Consider the following 23,325-nt stretch of genomic DNA (forward strand, 5'->3'; position numbering starts at 1 on the left):
CATGGCTAATAGGGGTCTAGTCAAGGTCTCGTTCAAGTGATTTCATCTACATTGTGATTTCGCTATTATTTTACTATTTTGATGATGTGATTCAGTTTTGGGCAGTGACCTGGGCTTTGGGCTTGAAAAAGTGGCTCAAATCCTAGGGAAGCTAGCACACAACTATGGAAAAGAGTCCCTGGACACTATTTTGCAAGCCTATGAGAGAGTCTAGAGGTCCCTAGAAACTACCATGCCCATAGCATGAGAGCATCCATAGCTCAAGTGGTAAAAAATTTCAGTGGGACCCAGGGGATGGTTGGCAGAAAGGTTTGATTGGTTCCTGCAGATCCTAATGCTGATGTTGAATTTTTGTATGGTCTGTTTCTGCCAATTCCACTTCCTTAACATGACTTAAGAGGTCAAATCATATCATAGTGCCCTATTGTCGCATGTTTACAATGACTAGCCAGTTCCTTGGGTAGATGTGGGAGGAGGGTCTTACAAAGTGGTATCAGAGCATGGTTCACCCCTCAGACTAGGTGGGTTGTGTGTTAGTCACGAATGCATGTCATTTGCATGTCTATTTTTTACACTTTAATTCCATGTTCTTGTTACATTTGCATAATGTTGATCATGGTTGTAGTGATGTCATTATGTGGAGCGTGATGTTTTTATTGTGGAGTGCATCATCGTGAGTGTATGACCCGTTACATGTTGTTATATTTCACTTACACGTGTCATTTTGAATTCTTGGTTACATTCTTGTTTGCTCACTTGCATGTATCATCCTTATACGTTTAGTTACATGTATTGTTAGTTTATACTTGATTGCATGTGTTTATGCATGTGTGTGGTTGGTTATGCATGTTCATGTTTGTATGTGGTCAAGTGTGCAATGATGTAATGATTTTTTTCATGTATGAGTTCATGATGTGCGTCGTTGTTAATGTCATGCATTAATGATTGGACCTTACCTAGAATGATGGTTGCATGTTATATGATTATGTTGTATGTTTATATATGATGTCATTATTATGTTATACATATATCATGTTGATTTGTTGATCTTGCAGGCAAGGTATCCTCCCCAAGCAATACTAAGGTACATTGGTTTATTGTGAATTGTTTTAGCTAACATGATATACATTGCAGGAAGAAATACCAAATGGCTAGCAAGATGGTAGACTACAAAGACTCTCCCTATGAATCCAATGAGTAGTATGGTGTTGGGAACTCTTCGGATTTGGCAGATACATTGAGAAGTTTAAAGGAAGAAATAAGGAATTGTAAGGGAGATAATGACATAATCATACATGCACAGGAGAAGTTGGCAGAGGTAAATGCAATGATACTTTAAAGCTTGTTAGATTTGTAGTGACAGGGTTCACTTCGGATTAGCCATGAGGAGGAGGAGAAAACTAATGGGGCATATGGTAGTAGGTTTCATGTTGGTCACAAGTCAAATAGTGATTACACAGTCAAAGATGCCAGATTGTTGGACACTCCAAATAGGATAAGGAATAGACAAAAGTACCATTCTAGTTCTAGTTATGATAGGCATGATGATCGATATCATTATCATCCTTATAGGAGGAGTGATAGGTGATACTTTCCAGATGAGTTTAAGAAAGAAAATCCACCTACTTTTGATGAAGAGATGCATAAATTGCAGGATCCAAAGGCATGGTTTCCTGGTATGAAGAATTTATTCAAGTTTCATGATTATTTAGAGAACATGAAAGGAAAAGTAGTGACATTCAATCTCAAAGGTAAAGCGGACATTTGGTGGGAAGATGTGAAGAATATCATAGGTACACATTGTAACACCCTCCTCACCAATCTATGCAAGTAGCCATCGAATAGGGGTGGACAATGGACAAGAGGCTACTGTGATACGATTTGACCTCTTATGTTACCTTAAGGAAGTGGAATCGATGGAACAAATCAAACAACCTATCCACATCAAAAATAGAACCCTCAAGAGACATGTCATCCACTTAGACATCCTGTCCCTAGGTCCCACTTATGTTCTAGACATCTTCAGCCTTGGTCGCTCTCATGCTATTGGAATGACAACATCCAGAATCCCAGATTCGCTCTCATAGGGTTTCCTGGCAGTGTCTAGGGACCCAATTTTCTAGTTCTTTGCTAATGTCCCTTGGATTTGAGCCACTTTTTCAAGCCCACAACCTAGGTCACTACCCAGAATGGAATGATATCTTAAGATCAATCAAAGAATATGGAAACAATGATGCAAAAGAAATAAGTTAAACAAGATGTTAATCAAACCCTACTAGCCATGATAAGCATTTCGTCAAACATATCATCAACATGTAACCTACAGGTGTAAATAACATAATTAAGTGAAGGGATATCATACTTATATGAGAATCACTATGAACCATTTTTCCCTCATGTCATTTGCTACATTATAAACTATTAGGCCATAAATATGTTATCCATTCATTTATAAGTAAAAACATGCTAAGAGCCATACATATTTGTTGTCATAAAACATACATATAACCACCATAATAAAAAAATAAATACTCGTGAAAGTACAACCATATAGACCATATATAATCCATCAAAATACTCATAGAAATACAAGGAGAAAAAACATTTCATTAATGATGCAATAACCCAACTGGAGATGGGACTATCGTGTTCCATCTGACCATAGATTTGTTGAGCAAAGCCTCTCTTCAGCCAATCATCCTTGTGCCATATTCCAAGCATGAATGTGGGTCTCATATAACACACCAAAAATACCAAACAAGCATGGATGCCACTTGAGTTGTCCACCTACACTGTGATAAATTTAAGTGCCTCCCAGTCTCTCAGGCTTTACCATAATCCATAGTTTGATTCAGGGATCACTAGGCCCTACACTGAGGCACACTCTTTAGGCTTTACTGTACATCCTATCACAGGACTACTAGACCCAACAGAGAGAAATCCACCTCTTGGATTTACCGTATATTCCTCCATTCACCCGCAAGGATTCCTAGGCCCACTAAGGCACACAATCTTGGATTTACAACAACCCATAGTCTAGTTCAGGGGTTACTAGGACAGTGACTTTACCATGATCCGCAGTCTGGTTCAGGGATAACTAGGCCATGTGTTTGTCATTTTGTAGGTCCACCCCACTCAGCTTCAAATCCATCTGGTCATCCCACATCAACTGAAGTATGAGAACCCATATCATCAAGGCTATCACAAAATGGAAAATATAGGTTGATGAACACTACCACACCTAGAAAAACCCATGCCATGATAGAAAAAAACCACATGCAATACTGTGCATGCCAAATCTAGTAAGGAAAATACAAAAGCAAATTGATATCTGCAATGAATCCTGATGTAGATACTTGATCCTACCTTTCCCTACTTGATCTTTTCTTCCTCTTGCATTCTTGTTCCCATGCTAAAGTTCTCCAAGAAAACTCTAAGTTTCCAAGAGTGATGGAGAGAGAGAGAATAGAAGAGATCTCCAAAACTGAATTGATCAAGCTTTTCCCATTGATCCTCATAAGAATTTTTATGAATCAAGCACCTATTTTCTTCATTTTCCATTATTTTCCTTCATTTTCCTCCTCGCATGCAACCTATGACCTTTTACCTTCCTTTTCTCCTAATTTCCTTTATTTCCATAAATACAATTCCAATTAATGCCTCATGCCTTTCCCATTTCCTTTTCCAATTTCCTCTAGCCATAATAAACCGAATCAACATCCATTAGGATGTTTCCCTCACCATTCAACTTGGAATACATGTCCCATCAACCATGGTCTTATATATCTTTACATCAAATTTTTACCAGGGTTGTTATAGAACACTCCCCCTTGGGGGAACACCGTCTTTAGTGTTCAGTGACACCTATAAACAACAAGACCACTAAAAATAAAAAATACTTCCCACTGAGCTTTATAACATAGCTCGTTGTAGTATTTAGAATGAATGACTCTCTCGAAAGAAAAACATCATGACTAGATAACGACCATACCATACACAAGGGCTTTATAACACAACTCATTATGATATTTACATTAACCACATATACACATATGCACATTTTCTAAACTAACAAAGAAAAGGATACGATGCCTGTATCAATCAACAAGGGAGTCGAAAGGCTCACACCTCCACCCTCAAAGTAATACCAGGATTCACCTCCTTCCCAAGAAGTCCATAATCCACTGTCAAAGTCAAATATTCATCCAATCTCTAGTGATACAATCCTGTGCCACTTGTCCTCTCAGTGAATAGCAACTGGCTTATTGTTCCAGGGTGCACTCCCAATGTTCATCTGATTCCATCTGACAATGCTAATGACCAAAAAATTATATTTGCAACCTTCCCTTCTTTGTTGCATAGTCCCTTGGGAAAATTGATCACCCCCTTCTGTACAGTCACTCACCTTCCAACTTCCCCAACATCCCCTATCCCAGGCGATCCATCTCTTAGCAAGGCTTCCTCGCATCAAAAGATCAAACAACCAAGGCATATACCTGACTCAAAACCTGTCATAGAATTCTCATGGCAATCAATGGACACTATTGGGTACTATTGTCCCACAATGGCCCTTCCACTGAAGTGCTTTACCAGCATGCTGCTACTTGTTTGAATTCCTTTTTTTGTTATTACTAATTCTTGCAATCAATTTAAACCACTTGATTGGGCATGTTCATGGTTCCTATTCCAATCACATAACTTCCATTAGATTTAAAATAAATTGAAATAAATTCTCATCATACCTCACTGGTAGCACATATATAAGGTACACTTGAAATTATTTTCGCTTCCTGCCACAAAAAGTCAAACTAACTATTTGATCAAAACATCATGCATAAACATATCACATTTGATTAGCTCAAAACACAATCATCATAGGTCAACATCATAAATCACATGTCAGAATCATAGATCACATATAATCATCACATACCATAATCATAAATCAAATCCATAATAAAATTAAATAAAATGTTGATACTTATCCTTTCATCAATCCTTAACTTCTACCTTTGTCTTTATTCTGTATGCACTGTGGATCAGTTTCCACACTAGAAAACACACAGTTCCTTCTCCTAAACCATGTGCACATACACATAGTGTGCATCACACACATACAATCACACACTGCATACAATACCATGCAATACATGCACCTACACCTGACATACAACACATACACCTACACCCTTTGTGCAACACAACACAAATATGTATATAACATGCAACACAATGAATGCATATGTCACAATACCATGACTACATAATGCACATACATAGTATTGCATGCCTACAACACAACATGTATGACATGCACTCAATCCCACATGTAAACCAATACCACATGTACAAAGCACCACCTGCACAACATGTACACAATGCTTCATGTATACTACACCATTGTACAACGTGTACACTATGCCACTGTACAACGTGTACACAAGACCATATGTACACAGTACCACACACATGTTAGGTACGTGACACCACATGCACAACATGTACACAACACCACCTGCAGACAGCACCACTTGTACAATCATGCATGAAACTCCATATGTACATAGCGCCACATGTACAACATGTACGCAACACCACTCGTACATAAAACTGCATATCCAACATGTACATAGGACCATCTATACACAACACTGCATATCCAACATGTACATAGCATTATCTGTACAGAACATTGCATATCCAATCATGCACACAACACCATAGGCAATATTCGCACAACAATATTTGTACCATCATATACATAACATTGCATAAACAACATTTACACACACTATATATACACAACATCGCATGTGCACACATCATAGATGAAACATGTACAAAATATACAACATATGCACAACAGTAGTACAACACATCCAAAACCACACTATCCTTACCAAGAAACCTTGCTTCCAATGTCTAATCCATGCTTATCCTAGCATGTTGTAGACCACACTGCTTTCATTTTGCCGATGTATCCCTCGGTATAGCCTGTCCATAACATAAGCATAGGAATAATACAATCATACAATATAAATCCATATTCACATGACATTGACCTCATATATTTGTCATGAATACTCTTCCCAGTTGATTCCTCATGGCCATGAACTTCTTCATTCTATTCGTCTACATAAGAAATCATTTCGCCACAAGAATGACTCTTGATGATCTGTCGGAGAGTGACATAGATACATGGATACATACATATATATACATAAACATTAGCATAAACAATCACGATCTTGTGAGACAATGATATGCATACATACATATATATATATATATATATATATACTAAATGTTAGCGTTAATAATCATGATCCATGATGACCCTGTCAAGCATGACATACATAAACAACTACATGTATGCATATATAAACATCAACATAATCATGATTATAACATAATTACCATATATCAAGGTGAAGGTTTAAAAGAACTTCCTTTATTCATACAACACATGCACAACATTAATAATAGTCATTACCAACATAGCCAAAGCATTTGATGCCTCAGATCGATTTACTTTACCTTTTTGGTTACCTATCTCATGACTTTACTACCACCGTCCATTTACCACAATGAACCCAACTAGTCCAATGGACTCTCATAGTCTTAGCTTTTGCTACACTTACTAATGAACAAAGTTTTGTCTAAGTCTTACAGTACATGTTGGGTACCACATAAATCTCCCTGAGATCCATTAATTTCCTCTTTTCCCAACCAATTCCCAAGAATTTCAAAACAATAAAGGAAAGACCGAGAAGAAAACAAGAAGAAAAGCATCGAAAACCAACAACAATACAGCACCACAAATAAAGTGGCATTATCATGCACTAGAAATAACAAAATTGAAAATCAAGAGCAATCAAACCAAAAAAGACCAAAAGAACAAGACTAACAGTAGACACCATGACTCAATCCCCATGGTTCCTAGTGATTCCAAAGCAAAGCTCAAGCTGATCCTTCTTCAAGATTAAATGGCAGTCTCTTTGCCATGCAATCCCTTGCATCATACTGCCATAAACACATAACTTCCAATGCATAAATAAGCATAAAAATACACCAGATACCTTATCTTGTTGTGCCAAGAACATTGCCTTGTATCTAAACACATCCATCCCATCCCTCAAGGGAATCTAATCCCCTTGACAAATCCACCTGTAACTATAGACTCGCTAATATACATGTCAAATACACATCCATGAATATAACATGTATCCACATAATTTCAGACAAATCAAGGTTAAGAAAACCTTTTGTGTGAAAAGAACTCATTCATTTGGAATTAGGGTCTCCAAACATAGCCCAAGGAACTCTTGCCCAATTCCTTTATTTTACCTTTTTACCTTGTTGCAATCAAGGCTTAGTTATATAAACACATCAACTATTACCTTGTCACGCTAATACCAAGCACGTTTCCTGCAACTGATCACACATGTCAACCACGTGTTCCAAATATCGAGAAAATAATATCTATCAATTTGAAATAAACCTTTACCAAGACTAACAATCGTTGCATAATCCATAGTCAACTCATAATCATTAGACATAACTCTACAACTATCACTTACTACATTGAAGTACATATCAACTGTATCAACACATATGTATAAGTACAACCAACTTAAAACAAGATCAATTGAATACATAATCATATTATGCATTTAATCAAACACTCAAGCAAGCTATGAATGCACCATGTTAGATAAATCAACTAGATTACATAATAGGCACCAAACATTCAAACACCAACTAGACGACATAATCAACAATGAAGCACCCAATATACTGCATAAGAAAACTCATACCTTAGTGTATGTCAAGTGAGGCTATCCTGTCTGGATAATAAATCTAGGTTAGGATGATACAAATTCACAAGATATCCACTCAAACATAAAGCATGATACCCATAACAATCACTACTAACATTTTCACATCCTATCTCATAAATAATTATCATTTATGCATAGAAATCACATATGTACGATCGGTCTAGATTAGTACCACACAATGCAACACAATAAGTTGACTAATACGTAAATTTCGTAACCCTAACCATTTGCATAGGCCAATCCAATTTAGTGTGATACATATAACATTAAGATATTCATGCAATAACCCTAATCAACAAGTTACTAGCATATAACAACAACGTGTTAAACTATCATGCTCATCAACAACATATAACATAATCATCAAGTTAACTAATGTAAAACAACAATAGAAAATCATACAACTATAGGTTACTATCATTCTTGACTATCTGACACGTGTGCATATAACTACACTAATAAAATAACATCTATCATGAATGTAACCATAACATCAAAATACATGTACATAAACCGAATGTATATAACCCTAATGCATTTAATAATCCTTAACCTACATAACTACATGGCCAGAATACAAACATGTATGATGATATACTCTTGCCTCGAAGTCCAATGCTGCAACTTCACTTTCATGATCTGCATCTCTTGCTCTATCTTAGCCAACACATTAGCATAATAACATACCAATATCACCCTGATGACCTAAATTGCATACCATGACTTCACAAGGCATGTTTGACCTACTATTCATGCATAACCATAACTAAGACCATACATTCATAACAACTACATATAGACATATAACATATGAGTACCATACCATATACACCTCATTCTAGCTAGAGTCCAATCATCAATGCATGACCATACCAACTTCACAAACCATGACCTCAAGCATTACGTCACTATATGCATTTACACATGCAAACATCAACATGCATAATAAATGCATAATCAACTACACATACACATGAACGCATGTAGTCGAGCATAAGTGATCAATACTTGTAATCAACCTACAAGACTGATACATGTAATCAAACATGGAATTTTTCAACCTAACATCGAAGAATGTAATCAAGCGACATGAAACAACATGTAAGAAACATATAACAATATGTAACCAATTGCATACTAATGACAATTCATTCCACAAAATCAACATCAAGTTCCTCATGACAACATTACTACAACCATGATCGACATTATGAAATGCAACAAGCACATCGGCTACAAGCATAAGGAACACACATGCAATCAACATGAATGCAAGACCAACACACTGTCCATCCAGTCTGAGGGGTGAACTGTGCTATGATACCAATCTATAAAACCCTCCTCACACATCTACCCAAGTAACAATCCAACTGGGCTAAACATGTGATGAGAGGATACTATGATTGGATTCAACCTCCTATGTGACCTTAAGGAAGTGGAATTATAGGAACGCATCAACCAACCTATCCACATCAACAACAGAACCCTCATAAGACATCTCAACCACTCAGACATTATGTCTCTCAGTCCCACTGATGTTCTACACATCTTAAGCCTCATTCACTCTCATGCTATAGGAATGACAGTGTCCAGAAACCTAGAGTTTCTCTCACAAGCTTTTCTGCCAGTGTCTGGAGACCCAATTTTCCATTTCTGTGTCAAAGTCCCTAATATTTGAGGCACGTTTTCATACCCATAGCCTAGGTCACTGCCAAGAATGGAATGATATGTTAAGATCAATCAAAGAATAGGGAAACAATGATACAAAAGAAATAAGTTAAACAAGGCCTTAATCAGACCCCTACTAGCCATGACAAACATTTCGTCAAAAATATCATTAACGTGTAACTTATAGGTGTAAACAATAGAATTAAGTGTATGGATCTCATACTTATCTAAGAATCGCTATGAACCATTGTCCCCTCATGTCATTTTCTGCATTATCATATCTTAGGCCATAGATACATTATCCATTCATTTAAAAGTAACATCATGCTGAAAGCCATACATAGCTATTGTCATAAAACACACATATAACCAACATAATAACAACAAAAATACTCATGAAATTAAATCCATATAGACCACATATAATCCATCAAAATACTAATAGAAATACAATGAGAAATAACCTTTCATTAATGATGCAATAAGCCAACTAGATATGGGACTACCACGTTCCACTTGACCATATATTGGCTGAGACAAGTCTCTCTTTAGCCAATCACTCTCATTCCATATTCCAATCATCAATATGGGACTCATAGAACACACCAAAAACACCAAACAAGTATGGATTCCACCATAGTTCTCCACCTACACCATGAGGAATTTGAGTGTCTCCTAGTCTCTCAGGATTTATCGTAATCTAAAGTCTGATCTAGGGATCACTAGGCCCTACATCGAGACACTGTCACACATGGAAAACCCATGCCATGATAGAAAGGAACCACATGCAATACCATGCATGCCAAATCTAGAAAGGAAAATACACATGCAAATTGATACCTTCTATGAATCCTTTTGTAGCTACTTCATCCTGCCTTTCCCTGCTTTATCTTTTCTTTCTCTTGTCTTCTTGCTCCCATGCCAAAGTGCTCCAAGAAAACTCTAAGTGTCCAAGAGTGAGGGAGAGAGAGAATAGAAGAGAGCTCCAAAACTGAATTGGTCAAGCTTTGCCCACTGATCCTTAGAAGCCTTTTTATGAATGAGGCCTCTATTTTCTTCATTTTCCTCCTCACATGTAACATGTGACCTTTTACCTTCCTTTTCTCCTAATTTCCTTTATTTTCATAAATAAAATGCCAACTAATTGTCTCGTTCCTTTCCAAATCCTTTTCCATTTCCTTTTCCAATTTTCTCTAGCCATAATAAACAAAATCAACACCCATTAGGATGTTTCACACACCATTCAGCTTGGAATACATGTCCCATAAATCATGGTCTTATATATTTTTACATGGATTTTTTACCAAGGTTGTTACATACATGAGGAAGATTTGACTTGGAGTGAGTTTGAGTGGCTATTCAAGAGGAAGTCCCTATCAGAGAGACAGTTTGATGACAGGGTAAAGGAATTCTATGAGCTAAGGATGGGATCCATGATAGATGATGAGTACACTGGCAAGTCCTTGGAGATACCAAGGTATATGCCTTACCTCATGGAGGAGAAGGCCAAGATTCTGAGATTCACTAGTGGGTTACAAATCGAATTCAAATATAGGATTGAGTTCGATGAGCCTAGATCATTGGAAGAGGCCATCTGAAACCTAAATCATTGCTATGAACAATCGAAGCACAAGTCTGAGACTAAACCATACTGGAAAGGTAATGCCAAGGACAAAGGAAAATGGGACAAGAAGCGAGTAAAACCATAGGATTGATGTACTAAAGAGAATGTTGCATCACCAAAAGGTTCAATGCATCAGATAGAGGACAAGGACATCGATATGAGGAGTAGAATAAGGAGAATGTGTGGTGTTAGACTTGTGGAGGAGATCATAGTAGGAGGGTTTGTCCACAATATCAGGGTGGTAAGCCTCAGAAATATAATGCACAAGATGCACAGGTTGTTGGGGATGTTGGTTAGAGTGTTCCTCGTATTTATGCAGCATTGGATAATCAATAGGTAGACCATGAGGCATCTATCATTGAGATGGAAAGTAATATTTGTGATCAAGTTATTTCTATTTTGATTGATCTTGGATCTAATTATAGCTATGATATTCCTAGCTTGCTAGATAAGTGTGGTTTGGATAAGGAATTACATGCAAAATCTTGGTTGGTGTAGTTGGCTATAGGTGCAAAGATGCAAGTTCATCATTGGGTAAGAGCCTATGCATTTGGTTTGAATGGAATGCCTACTGCAACACACTTGAATGTATTACCATTGGGATCATATAGTATGTTGTTGGGCATGGATTGGTTGTACCTTCATAGAACCAAGGTGGATTGTTATGACAAATCTATTGAGTCTTTGGATGAAAATGGGGAACCAAGAGTCTTGCAAGGAAACAAGAAAGCCAAATCAATTAGGATGGTGACAGTTATGCAAGAAAAGAGCAATCACAGAAAAGGGTGTGTGTTATTTGGAGTACACATTTCTTAGTCACAAGGGTAAGGAAATTAAGGAAGGAAATGTTTTTGAGCAGGTAACCAGTTGTATAGCAGTTCAAGGATGTATTTCGTGAGCATATTTCAGAGTCACCACCTCACAAGGAGGTAGACGTTTCTATTGATTTGGTCCTAGGGGCAGCGTCGACATCAAAATAACCTTACAGTATGAGCACACCCGAGTTGGTAGATTTGAAGCTACAGTTGAAAGAAATGTTGGACAAGGGATACATTAGGCCAAGTGTATCACCATGGGGTGCACTAGCATTCTTTGTGAAGAAGAAAGATGGTACTCTTAGATTATGCATTTGACACAGGGAATTGAAAAAAGTAACCATCAATAACAGGTATATGTTACCATGGATTGATAACTTATTCGATTAGTTGAAGGGAGAAGCAATGTTCTCGAAGATTGATCTAAGATCCGCATATCACTAGGTACACATAAAAGAGGAGGACATTTTCAAGATAAATTTCTGAACCAAGTATGAGAATTATGAGTTTGTTGTAGCTCCATTCATTTTGACTAATTCTCCAGCTACATTTATGTGCTTGATGAATAGTGTATTGCATCCATATTTGGATAAGTTTGTTAATGTGTTCATTGATGACATATTGGTATATTATAAAAATAATGAAGAGCATGCCGATCATTTAGCAGTGGTGTTGAGGTTGTCGAGTGATCCATAAACTTCCATGAATATTCCACTGGACAGTTTGTCACAACAGATCTGTTATATTAAAAATCTTAAGATTTTACACTATTACAGTTTTATTTAATTTTTAGATCTGTAAACTTATCTGTAAGTAGTGCATGCATGCAAATATAAATTATGCATAATAGTAGAGAATGAACAAAACAAGCTCACACACACATAAGACAAAAGATATGCTCTCTGGGAAACCCTTTAGGGAGAAAACCCAACTGGAAGGTGAGGTCACTTCGCTCTCTTTCTCGGCCTGGAAATATGGCTGCACATACAAAGAAGTAATGTCTGTGGCCCGTGGGCTACTACAGTGCAAAAAACCTCTTTGTGTGCTCTACCTTTTATCTCTCCTAGCTATCTTTGCTCCACTATGGAACAAAATTCTCTTGAAAGAATGGAATTCCTCTTCCTCCTAGTGGCCTGGTTATAACGTAGCCCGATAACCTACTAGTGGTTAAGTTTGACTACATCAAATCTTAACTAGAGTTACAAAATAGACTCTTCTAGAGTCTTTTACATCACAAACATGTGGCTAGCCCCTCTGCCATGAATAATGGTGTCTGATGCGGCATCATCTCGAAATATATGTGCGAAAACAGGAAGGTCAAATTCTAAGTGGCATAACTTTTCCATATGAACTCTGATTGACATGATTCTTATGCCATTGGAAAGATGTGCGTGTGTATAATATCATGCAAAAGGTGCTAAGTTTAGAGAGGTTTTACCCCCAAAAAGTTTTGTTTGATGCCTCAAATTTCTCCTTGAAGGTTTCAGACCCTGTTTCGCCAAACTAGGTCCTGCTGGTAAAAATGGTCCATGACCTGATTCCTCCACTTTTTCCACTCTAAATGCATCGATATGGATGAAAAAAAATATAATGATCAAATTAGGATCACACCTCCCCATTTTTGGAGGCTTTTGGTCCCTAAACGATTTCACTGAGGTGAGGAGATTTTTCCTCCAACTTCTCTCTGGTGTATGATTTAGCTTTGCCTGGAAGTTGTCCCTTTAACACAATCTACCAAAGTTCTTGTTGCCCTTGTCTTGTAGTTCTGGATCTCTTCTACAAAAATGTGTCTTTTGTCAACTCTGCCTGAGAATATGGTGCGAAATCCTTCATAGAAGGTAGGACTTGTTCCTCCTCCTAATCTAACATGGAAGTCTCCTAGAGATTCAAATTTTCTACATTTGCAACTGAGTAAATTAACATACATGGTGGTGAACTAAGTCGATAGGAATTATAACCCACATTTTCCAGTATCTTAAAGGGACCATACCTTAGAGCCTTTATTTTCTTACTAGGTGCCTGTAGCCTCTCGTTGTTCAACTATAGCCATACTCTATCTCCCACCTTGAATGCTTTCTCTATTTTGTGCTAATCATGCCTAGCCTTTTACTACACTTGCAATTTCTACAGTGTTTCTTGTACCTGTACATGGATCTTCTGGATCTTCTCTATAATTTTTTCATCCCTTAGAGCTAAGCTCTTCCTTCACTCCTCCTTGCTACCCATATGCAATATCCGAAGGTGAAGTTGGAAAATATCCAAAATAAGCTTCAAATCGAGACTTTCTTGTAGAAATCTAGAGTTCTCTTTTATATGAATGTTGTATATATACCAGATTTTCATCCCAGGTGTTCAAACTCTTTTGGTTGTAACCCCTCAAAAGCTGCACCAAAGTCCTACTGACTACTTCTCTCTACCCATCTATCTGGGGATGGAATGCTATAGATATCTTTAACTTCGTGTCCATCTTCTTCCATAATGTAGTCTAGAATGCACTAATAAATCTCGTATCCCTATCTAAAATGATGGTCCTTGGTATCACAAAGTGTACCCAGACTTGTCCAAAGAATAAGTTTGTTGCTTCCTATCTTCTGATGGTCTTTTTAGAGGGAAGTAGAACACACATCTTGCTGAACCTGTAAACTACCATGAACAGGTAGTCATGTCCCTTCCTGGTTGCTGGTAAACCTACCACAAAGTCCATGGAAATGCTTTCCGAAGGATGAGTAGGTATAGGTAATGCATGATACAGACCTTGTTTCCTATTGCTAGGCTTGTTGGTACAACAAATCATGCATCATCTTATGAACCTAGCTACCTACTCTTGCATCTTGGGCCAATACACATACCTCTGCAAATTGGCCACGGTCTTCCCTACAGCAAAGTGCGCTGCAACCTTAGAGGTGTGAGCCTCTCTAATCAGTTGCAAGTGCTCAACTTTAAGAACACATAGCTTATACAACCTATAGAGTAACCCATCTGGAGATGGTAGTCAACGGTGTTGTCGCCATCGTACACATGACTCTGACTCTGCAACTGTTGATACACCTCCTTGAAGTCCTCATCTTCTGAATATGCCTCTTTGTATGCATCATGGGTGAATAGTTCCATGTGCATACAAGTCCCCGAAGCTGTAATCTTTGATGTGGGTGGCCTTGAAAGAATATCACCCAACTTGTTTGTTCTTCCCTTCTTATACTTGATCACCAAATGAAATTGCTGTAAAAACCCCATCCACTTATAACTCCTAGTCTGTTGTAGCTTATTCTGGGCCCGCAAATATTGTAACGGCTGGTGATATGTGTGGATTATTGTCTCCTTTCCCATTAGATAGTGCTTCCACTTCTTCACAGCTTGCAACATGGCATAGAGGTCCTTATCATAGATAGGGTAGTTAAGAACTGCCCTATGAAATACTTCATAATGGTAGCAAACAAGCCTTCCTCCTTGCATCAATATAACTCCCACAGCATACCCACTTGAAGTTGTCTCCACTTCGAAGGGTTGTTGCAAGTTTTGTAATTCTAGAACTGGTGCTTCACTAATCTTCTTCTTTAACTCATCAAAATCCTTCTTTTTCCATTTTCCCAACTCGAAACACTTGCCACTTGCTATTATGGAGTGGAGCAGTGTTTCTATCGTTGAAAACGAGGCTATGAATTTCCTCAGGTACTGTGCTGCTCCAATGAAACTCCTAACCTCAGTAACATTAGTAGGCACTATCCATTTCATGAAGACCTCCATCTTGGAAGGATATATATTCATCTCCTCCACCAATCACATATCCCAAATACACCAAGGACTGCTGTGAAAATTTGCACTTCTTGAGATTTGCTAGCAGTTGGTGCTTCTTCAATTTTTCCAGTACCTGCCTAACTCAAATGTGAAATATTATCCTCCTAGGTAACACTATATACCAGTATATAATCCAAATAGATAATAACAAATGAATCTATAAAATGGTGAAGTACATCATTCATTAATCTCATAAATGTAGTTGGTGCATTTCATAGCCCAAATGGCATAACTAACCACTCATACAAACCTTGCCTGGTTTTGAAGGAAATCTTCCATGTATCTTCTTCCTTGACTCGAACCTAGTGATATCCAAACTTTAAAGCTAGCTTGGTGAAATACTTTTCTTGATGCAACGGATATAGCAGACCGTCTATCCTGGGAAGGGGGTATCTTTTCTTGAGCATGATTTTATTCAATTCCATGTAATCTATAAACATCCACCAAGTTCCATCCTTCTTTGGCACAATGATGGTGGGGGACCCACATGGTGATGTACTCGGTTGAATGACACCCTGTTCCAATAGCTACTACAATTGTTTCTTCACCTCACTTGCTTCTATAATAAATTTCCTGTACAACCCAATATTTGGCAATGGGAAGTCTAGTAATAGCTGGATTTCGTGCTCGACTTCTCTCTTAGGGAGTAGCCCTTTGCATTCTTGGAACACGTCCTTGTATTCCTATAACAACTCCTCCAATTTTTGTTTTTGTTTCTTAGTACACCCCTCTAGGGATGCCTTGCCTCTGATTGCCTCCTCTACAGACTAATTTTCTATTAAAAATATTAAAACCTAGTTCTCACTAGAACTTATAAATTTCTTGTCTTGCTTGGCATTTACTAGTGAAATTTTTGACTTTCCTTTATTCTCGTCAATGATGAATGATTTTCCATCCTTGATGAGACAATACTAGTTAGGTATCCTCATGAATATTGTATCACGTACGTACATGTATGGACTCCCAAACATGACTCCACATACATCAAGGCGAACCACATCCAGATCTACTTCATCAATAAAATCAACACTGATAGCAAATCTAATTTTACACTATTTTGTTACCTTCAACTCTACATCCTTATGTACGATATGGTTTTGGATGATCAAAAAATTCTAGCCCCAACTTCTTGACCATATTTTTTACAATGAGATTTTCCTACAATCTTGAGTCAAAGAGAGCATCATTCTTCTTCTTTTTGACCTGTATCTTTACATGGAAGATTTTGGTCATTTCTTTCTCTTCTTGTTGTCGAAGGCTACTCAAACTCACCTCCTTTTGGACTGACATACAAATGATCTTCTCATCCACGTCCAAGTAGGTTTCAACTCAATTTCTTGAATCAGTGGCCATGAGATTCTTTTTCTTATTATCTTTCTTCTTGTTCTTCACGTTTAGCTCTGGATGCAATTCCCAACACTTTTCCTCTGTATGGCCGTCAATGTTGTTGTGGTTGTAGTGATTGGTAGGATCCTTGCAATGGTGTGTTGTGTCTATTGTCTTCTTATATTTTCCCCCTTTTGGCTTATTCTTACCCTCCTTAGAAGCGTTTTGTTGCTCATTTTTCTTCGATCCACTTGATTGCGCTCTTTTTAGGCCTATGTTCTCCAACTACTGTGCCTGTACACAAGCCTCGTGCATTGTTTTGGGATTGAACAACATCACTTTCTGACACAGATGGTAGTGCAGAGCCCCAAAATACTTGAGGTGTACATCTGGGTTCTTTGGAGAGATACCCAACATTATATCCATCTTTCTAAATTATGTGTTGTACTCTTGCATGCTTTAGCCCATCTTTTGCCTAAAGTAATGCCATTGGATCCATTGTTCTTCCACGTACCCAATGGGATAAAACAATGACTTAATGAGGGTTTTCAAATCCCCCCACTTAGTCACTAGAGGTTCTCCCTCCAACCCCAGGGTTTATGTGTCTCTCCCACCAAGTCAGTGCATGGCCCTCCAATTTCAACCGCATGAATGAGATGTTCTACCCTTCCTTGATATTATGGACACTAGAATAAACTTCCAGTTGTTTCAACTAGTGATTTAGCTTTAGAGCATCGATCACACCATGGTATGGCTTGTTATATAATTTTTCTTCCACTTTAAACATGGATTGGTTCACGACGCTCGAACTAGATTGATATTTCCAGGTTCTTTCTTCAGCTGGTTAGCTCTATCTTCCCGATCTCCCGATCCCCCTTCTGATTTGTCCTCTGCATTCAGACCTCATTCTTCTCCAAATATCTCTAGGTTGTTCCTTACCGCCGCCATGAGGAGTTTGAAATTAAGGTTTTATATCCGCGACTTGTTCTTCGAGCTATGAAAACCTCATCTCTCCAGGATCACGAGGTTCTATTATAGATTCGTCGCCCATGATTAGGGTTTTACCCTTTTCATCCTTGCCGATCTAGATCCCTGCAAACTCCACAAAATACCCAAAGAGACCTTCTCTGATACTAAATTGATCCGTAAACTTCTGTGGATATTCCAATGGACAGTTCATCATAGCAGACCTGATAATATTATATTAGAAATATGAGATTTTACACTATTACAATTTTATTTAATTTCTAGATCTGCAAACTTAACTATAATTAGTGTATGCATGTGAATATAAATTATGCCTAAAATTAGAGAGCGAATAAAAAAATCTCACAAAAACATAATACACGAGATATTCTCAATGGGAAACCATTTCGGGAGAAACCCCAGCTGGAAGGTGAGGCCGCTTCACTCTCTTTATCAGTCTGGAAATATTACTGCATATACAAAGAAGTAATGATTGTGGCCCATGGGCTGCGAAAGTGCACAAATCCTCTCTGTGTGCTCTACCTCCTATCTCTCCTGGATATATTTTCTCAACTATGGAACAAAATTATCTCGAAAGAATGGAATGCCTCTTCCTCCTAGTGGCGCAGTTATAACACAACCCAATAACCTACTAGTCATTATGTGCAACTAGATAAACTTTAGCTAGATTTACAAATATAATATTCTAGAGTCTTTTACATAAAAAACACACGGATAGACCCTTTTCCATGAATAATGGGGGCTAACGCGACATCCTTCCAAACTATAGGTGTGAAAACTAGAAGGTCAACTTCTGAATGGCATAACGTTTGCATACAGACTCTGATTGACGTGATTCTTTCATTGTTGGAAATTTATTTGTGTTTGGAATAGTGTGAAAAGGTTATTCTCTTAAGTGCCAAAGTTTTACCCCCAAAAAACATCATTTGATGCCTCAAAATGCTCCTGGACGGTTTCGGACCCTGTTTCGCCAAACCGGGTCTCACTGGTAAAAACGGCCCCATGATATGATCCCTCCATTTTTTCCCACTCCAAATGCGTCAATATGAATGATAAAAAATATAATGATCCAATTCAGATCACACCTACCCAATTTGGGAGGCTTTTGGTCCACAAAAGCTTTTACTAATTGTGTTCTGGAAATTTTTTCTGCAACTTCTCTCTGGTGTACGATTTATCTTTTCCTAGAAGCTGTCCCTTCTACCTAATCTGCCAAAGGTATTGTTGCCCTTGTCTTGTAGTTCTGGACCTCTTCTACAAAATTATATATTTTGTCAACTCTTCCTGAGCGTCTGGCGCAAAATCCTCCACAGAAGGTAGGACCTATTCCTCTTCCTTATCTAGCATGGAAGGCTCATAGAGTTTCAAATTATCTACATTTACAACTAAGTAAATGAACATATATGGTGGTAAAATGATTCAATAGGAATTATCACCCACATTTTCTATTACCTCAAAGGGACCATACCTTAGATCCTTGATTTTCTTACCAGGCCCCTGCAACGTCTCCTTGTTCAATTGTAGCCATACTATGTCTCCCACCTTGAATGATTTCTCTATTCTACGTTGATCATGCCTAGCCTTATACTTCACCTATGACTTCTATAGTGTTTCTTGTACCTGTAGATGTGTCGGCTGGATAAATCATTCTTGCGGACAATACAGATCTCCCTAGTATCAACAGATATCTAGCAACAAGCAGAACAAGAAAATCTACCTTTCTCTAAATATATTGTGATTTATAAATAAAAACCAAGAGGTGTTTTAGACCCTACCTTAAGTCCAACGCTAGTTTGTGGAAGCCACACTTCGACCGTCCAAATGAGTTTCCTTTTGAGAACCTGCAATCACAAACAAGCACACATCAAATAACACTTGCATAGCTAATATAATAAATCATATTCATCATGGTGATCAAGGAATCCATGAAATAAACCATAAAACACAACTTATTGAGAAAAATAAACTTGATTGTATTAACTTTCAAAATAGAAGAACTTTACAACCTTTGGTGCCTTGATGTTGTACAAGCTCCTTCCAGGGTCCAAACAAGAATCTCCTCTACTTTGAAAAGCCTCACACTCTTCCCAATGAGATCAAAAAAGGTATGTAATATCTCCTCTCAAGCTCAATTAGGAAGACTAAATTCCAATAGCATTTACCCTAACAAATATTCAGCTTTTAACCTCCCCAGTAACCAGCCCAATGCCTCATTTTATAGTGCAAAGGAAGGAGGTTACAGGTCCACCTATGAAGGGATAGAGTCCTCCTTCAAAGGGATAAGCTCCTCACATCAAGGGGTTAGCTCCTTTAGGTATGGGATGCATGCACCTTAAAGGAGCGAACTTGCCACCTCAAGATTCCCTCTAGAAGCTTCCAGAAATAACCCAAAGTGAGTTTTTAAGAATGTACTTGTGCCTTTTTTACTTTTACAGGGATCCACACCCATTACACAGAAACAGAGTGGTCAAGTACGCAGGGGACATGATCAGTGGGTGTAGGACTGCAGGTAATGCTAAGAGAAAGTGCGGAACCAAATTTTTAGAGATTTGTAAGGGCTTTCTCTTATTTTTCAAGGCTTGACATGAAGAGCTGAGGTTTGAGACTTGCAAAGGAGGAAAGTATGAGTGGTGATAGACTCACACTGGTTGCAGAATGTCATGGTGATAATATTTTGTGCAACAAGATGGATCTGCCTGATCTTCTATATAAATTTTTCAGCCCTCAAAGTATCTCTTGTGAGTTCTTCCTTCACTCAACCTTGATGTTGATGTGCAATATCCAAAGGTGAAGGTGGAAAATATCCAAAACCAGATTTTGTTATATATACCAGATTTTCATCCTGGGTCTTCAGATGTTTCTAGTTGTAACCCCTCAGAAGCTGCACCAAATTACTATTAACTACCTCTGTCTGCCCATCATATGTGGATGGAATGATGTATAGCTCTTCAACTTCATGTCCATATTCTCCCACAATGTAGTCCAGAATGCACTCGGAAATCTTGTATCCCTATTTGAAATGATGATCCTTGGTATCCCAAAGTGCACCTAGACTATCCAAAGAACAAGTTTGTTGCTTATTGTCTGTTGATGGTCTTTTTACAGGGAATCAGAACACACATCTTGCTAAACCTTTCAACTACCATGAACAGGAAGTCATGTCCCTTCCTGGTTGTTGGTAAACCTCCCACAAAGTCCATGGAAAATCTTTCCCAAGGACGCGTAGGTACAGGTAAGGGATGATACAAGCCTTGTCTCCTGTTACTAGGCTTGTTAGTACAACAAATCATGCATCCTCTTATGAACCTAGCTACCTACTCTTTCATCTTGGGCCAATACACGTACCTTTGCAAGTTATCCATGGTCTTCTCTACACCAAATAAATGTGAGCCTCTCTAATCAGCTACAAGTGCTCACCTTTAGGAACACATAGCTTATCCAGCCTATAGAGTAACCCATCTTGGATATGCTAGTCAACGGTGTTGTCATCATCATACACATGACTCTGACTCTGCAATTGCTGATACACCTCCTTGAAGTCCTCATCTTTGGAATATGCCTCTATGTATGCATCATGGGTGAATGGTTCGATATGCATAAGATTCCCCGAAGGTGTAATATTTAATGTGGGTGGCCTTAAAATCATATAAACCAACTTGTTTTTCCTTCCCTTCTTATACATGATGGCCAAATGAAACTATTGTAAAAACCCCATCCACTTGTAATGCTTGGTCTGTTGTAGCTTACTCTAGGCCTGCAAGTACTGTAATGATGGTGATCTGTGTGAATTATTGTCTCCTTTCCCATTAGATAGTGCTTCCACTTCTTCACAGCTTGCACCATGGCATAAAGTTCCTTATCGTAGGTAGGATAGTTAAGATTTTCCCCATGAAATACTTCGGAATAGTAGAAAGTGAGCCTTGCCCCTTGCATCAAGACAACTCCCATGGCATACCCACTCGCATCTATCTCCATCTCAAAGGATTGTTGCATGTTTGGTAATGCCAGAACTAGTGCTTCATTGATATTCTTCTTTAACTCATCGAAAGCCTTTTGCTTCCCTTTTCCCCACTAGAAAATCTTGCACTTGCTATTATGGCGTGGAGCGGTGCTGCTACCACTAAAAATGAGGCTATGAATTTCCTCAGGTACTGTGCTGCTCCAATGAAACTCCTAACCTTAGTAACATTAGTAGGCACTGGCCATTTCATGATGGTCTCCATCTTCAAAGGATCTATTTTAAATTATCCTCCACCAATCACATATGCCAAATACACCAAGGACTATTGTGAGAACTCGCACTTCTTGAGATTTGCTAGCAGTTGGTTCTTATTCAATGTTTCTAGGACCTGCGTCAAATGTGAAATATGCTCTTCCCAGGTAGCACTATATACCAATATATCATCCAAATAGACTAGAACAAATGAAACTATAAAAGGGCGCAGTACATCATTCATTAAGCTCATAAATGTAGCTGGTACATTACATAGGCCAAGTGGCATAACTAACCACTTATACAAACCTTGCCTAGTTTTGAAGGAGGTCTTCCATGTATCTTCTTCTTTGACTCGAACCTGGTGATATATAGACTTCAAGTCTAGCTTGGTGAAATACTTTGCTTGTTGCAAATGATCTATTATATCGTCTATCCTGGGCAGGGGGTATCTGTTGTTCAACATTATTTTATTCAATGCCATGTAATCTATACACATCTGCCAAGTACCATCCTTATTTCGCACAATGATGATGGGTGACCCACATGGTGATGTACTCGATCGAATGAAACCTTGTTCCTTCAGCTGCTACAAATTTTTCTTCACCTCACTTGCTTCTATAATAGACTGCGTGTATAGCCCAATATTTGGCAATGGGGAGTCTGGAAATAGATGGATCTCATGCTCCACTTCTCTCTTAGGGGGTACCCCTTTAGGATCTTCGAAGACATCCTTGTATGTTGTAAAAACTTCTCCAATTGTTTTTTTCCTTAGTACACCCCTCTAGGGATGCCTTGGCTTCGTTGGCACTTACCAGTGAAATTTGTGACTTTCCTTTGTGCGTGTTGATGACGAATTATTTTCCCTCCTTGATGAGCTGGTACTGGTTAGGTCTCCTCATGAATATTTCATCATGCATGTAGCTATATGGACTCCAAAACATGACTCCACATACATCAAGGGGAACAAAATCTAGATCTACTTCGTTAATAAAATCAGCACTAATAGCAAATCTAATCTTACATTGTTTTTCTACCTTCATCTATGCATCCATA

The sequence above is a fragment of the Pinus tabuliformis genome, chromosome 5_1, assembly GCF_031772625.1.
Source record: "Pinus tabuliformis cultivar Carrire ecotype Pingquan chromosome 5_1, CPIR1, whole genome shotgun sequence".
In the NCBI taxonomy this organism is placed as follows: Eukaryota; Viridiplantae; Streptophyta; class Pinopsida; order Pinales; family Pinaceae; genus Pinus; species Pinus tabuliformis.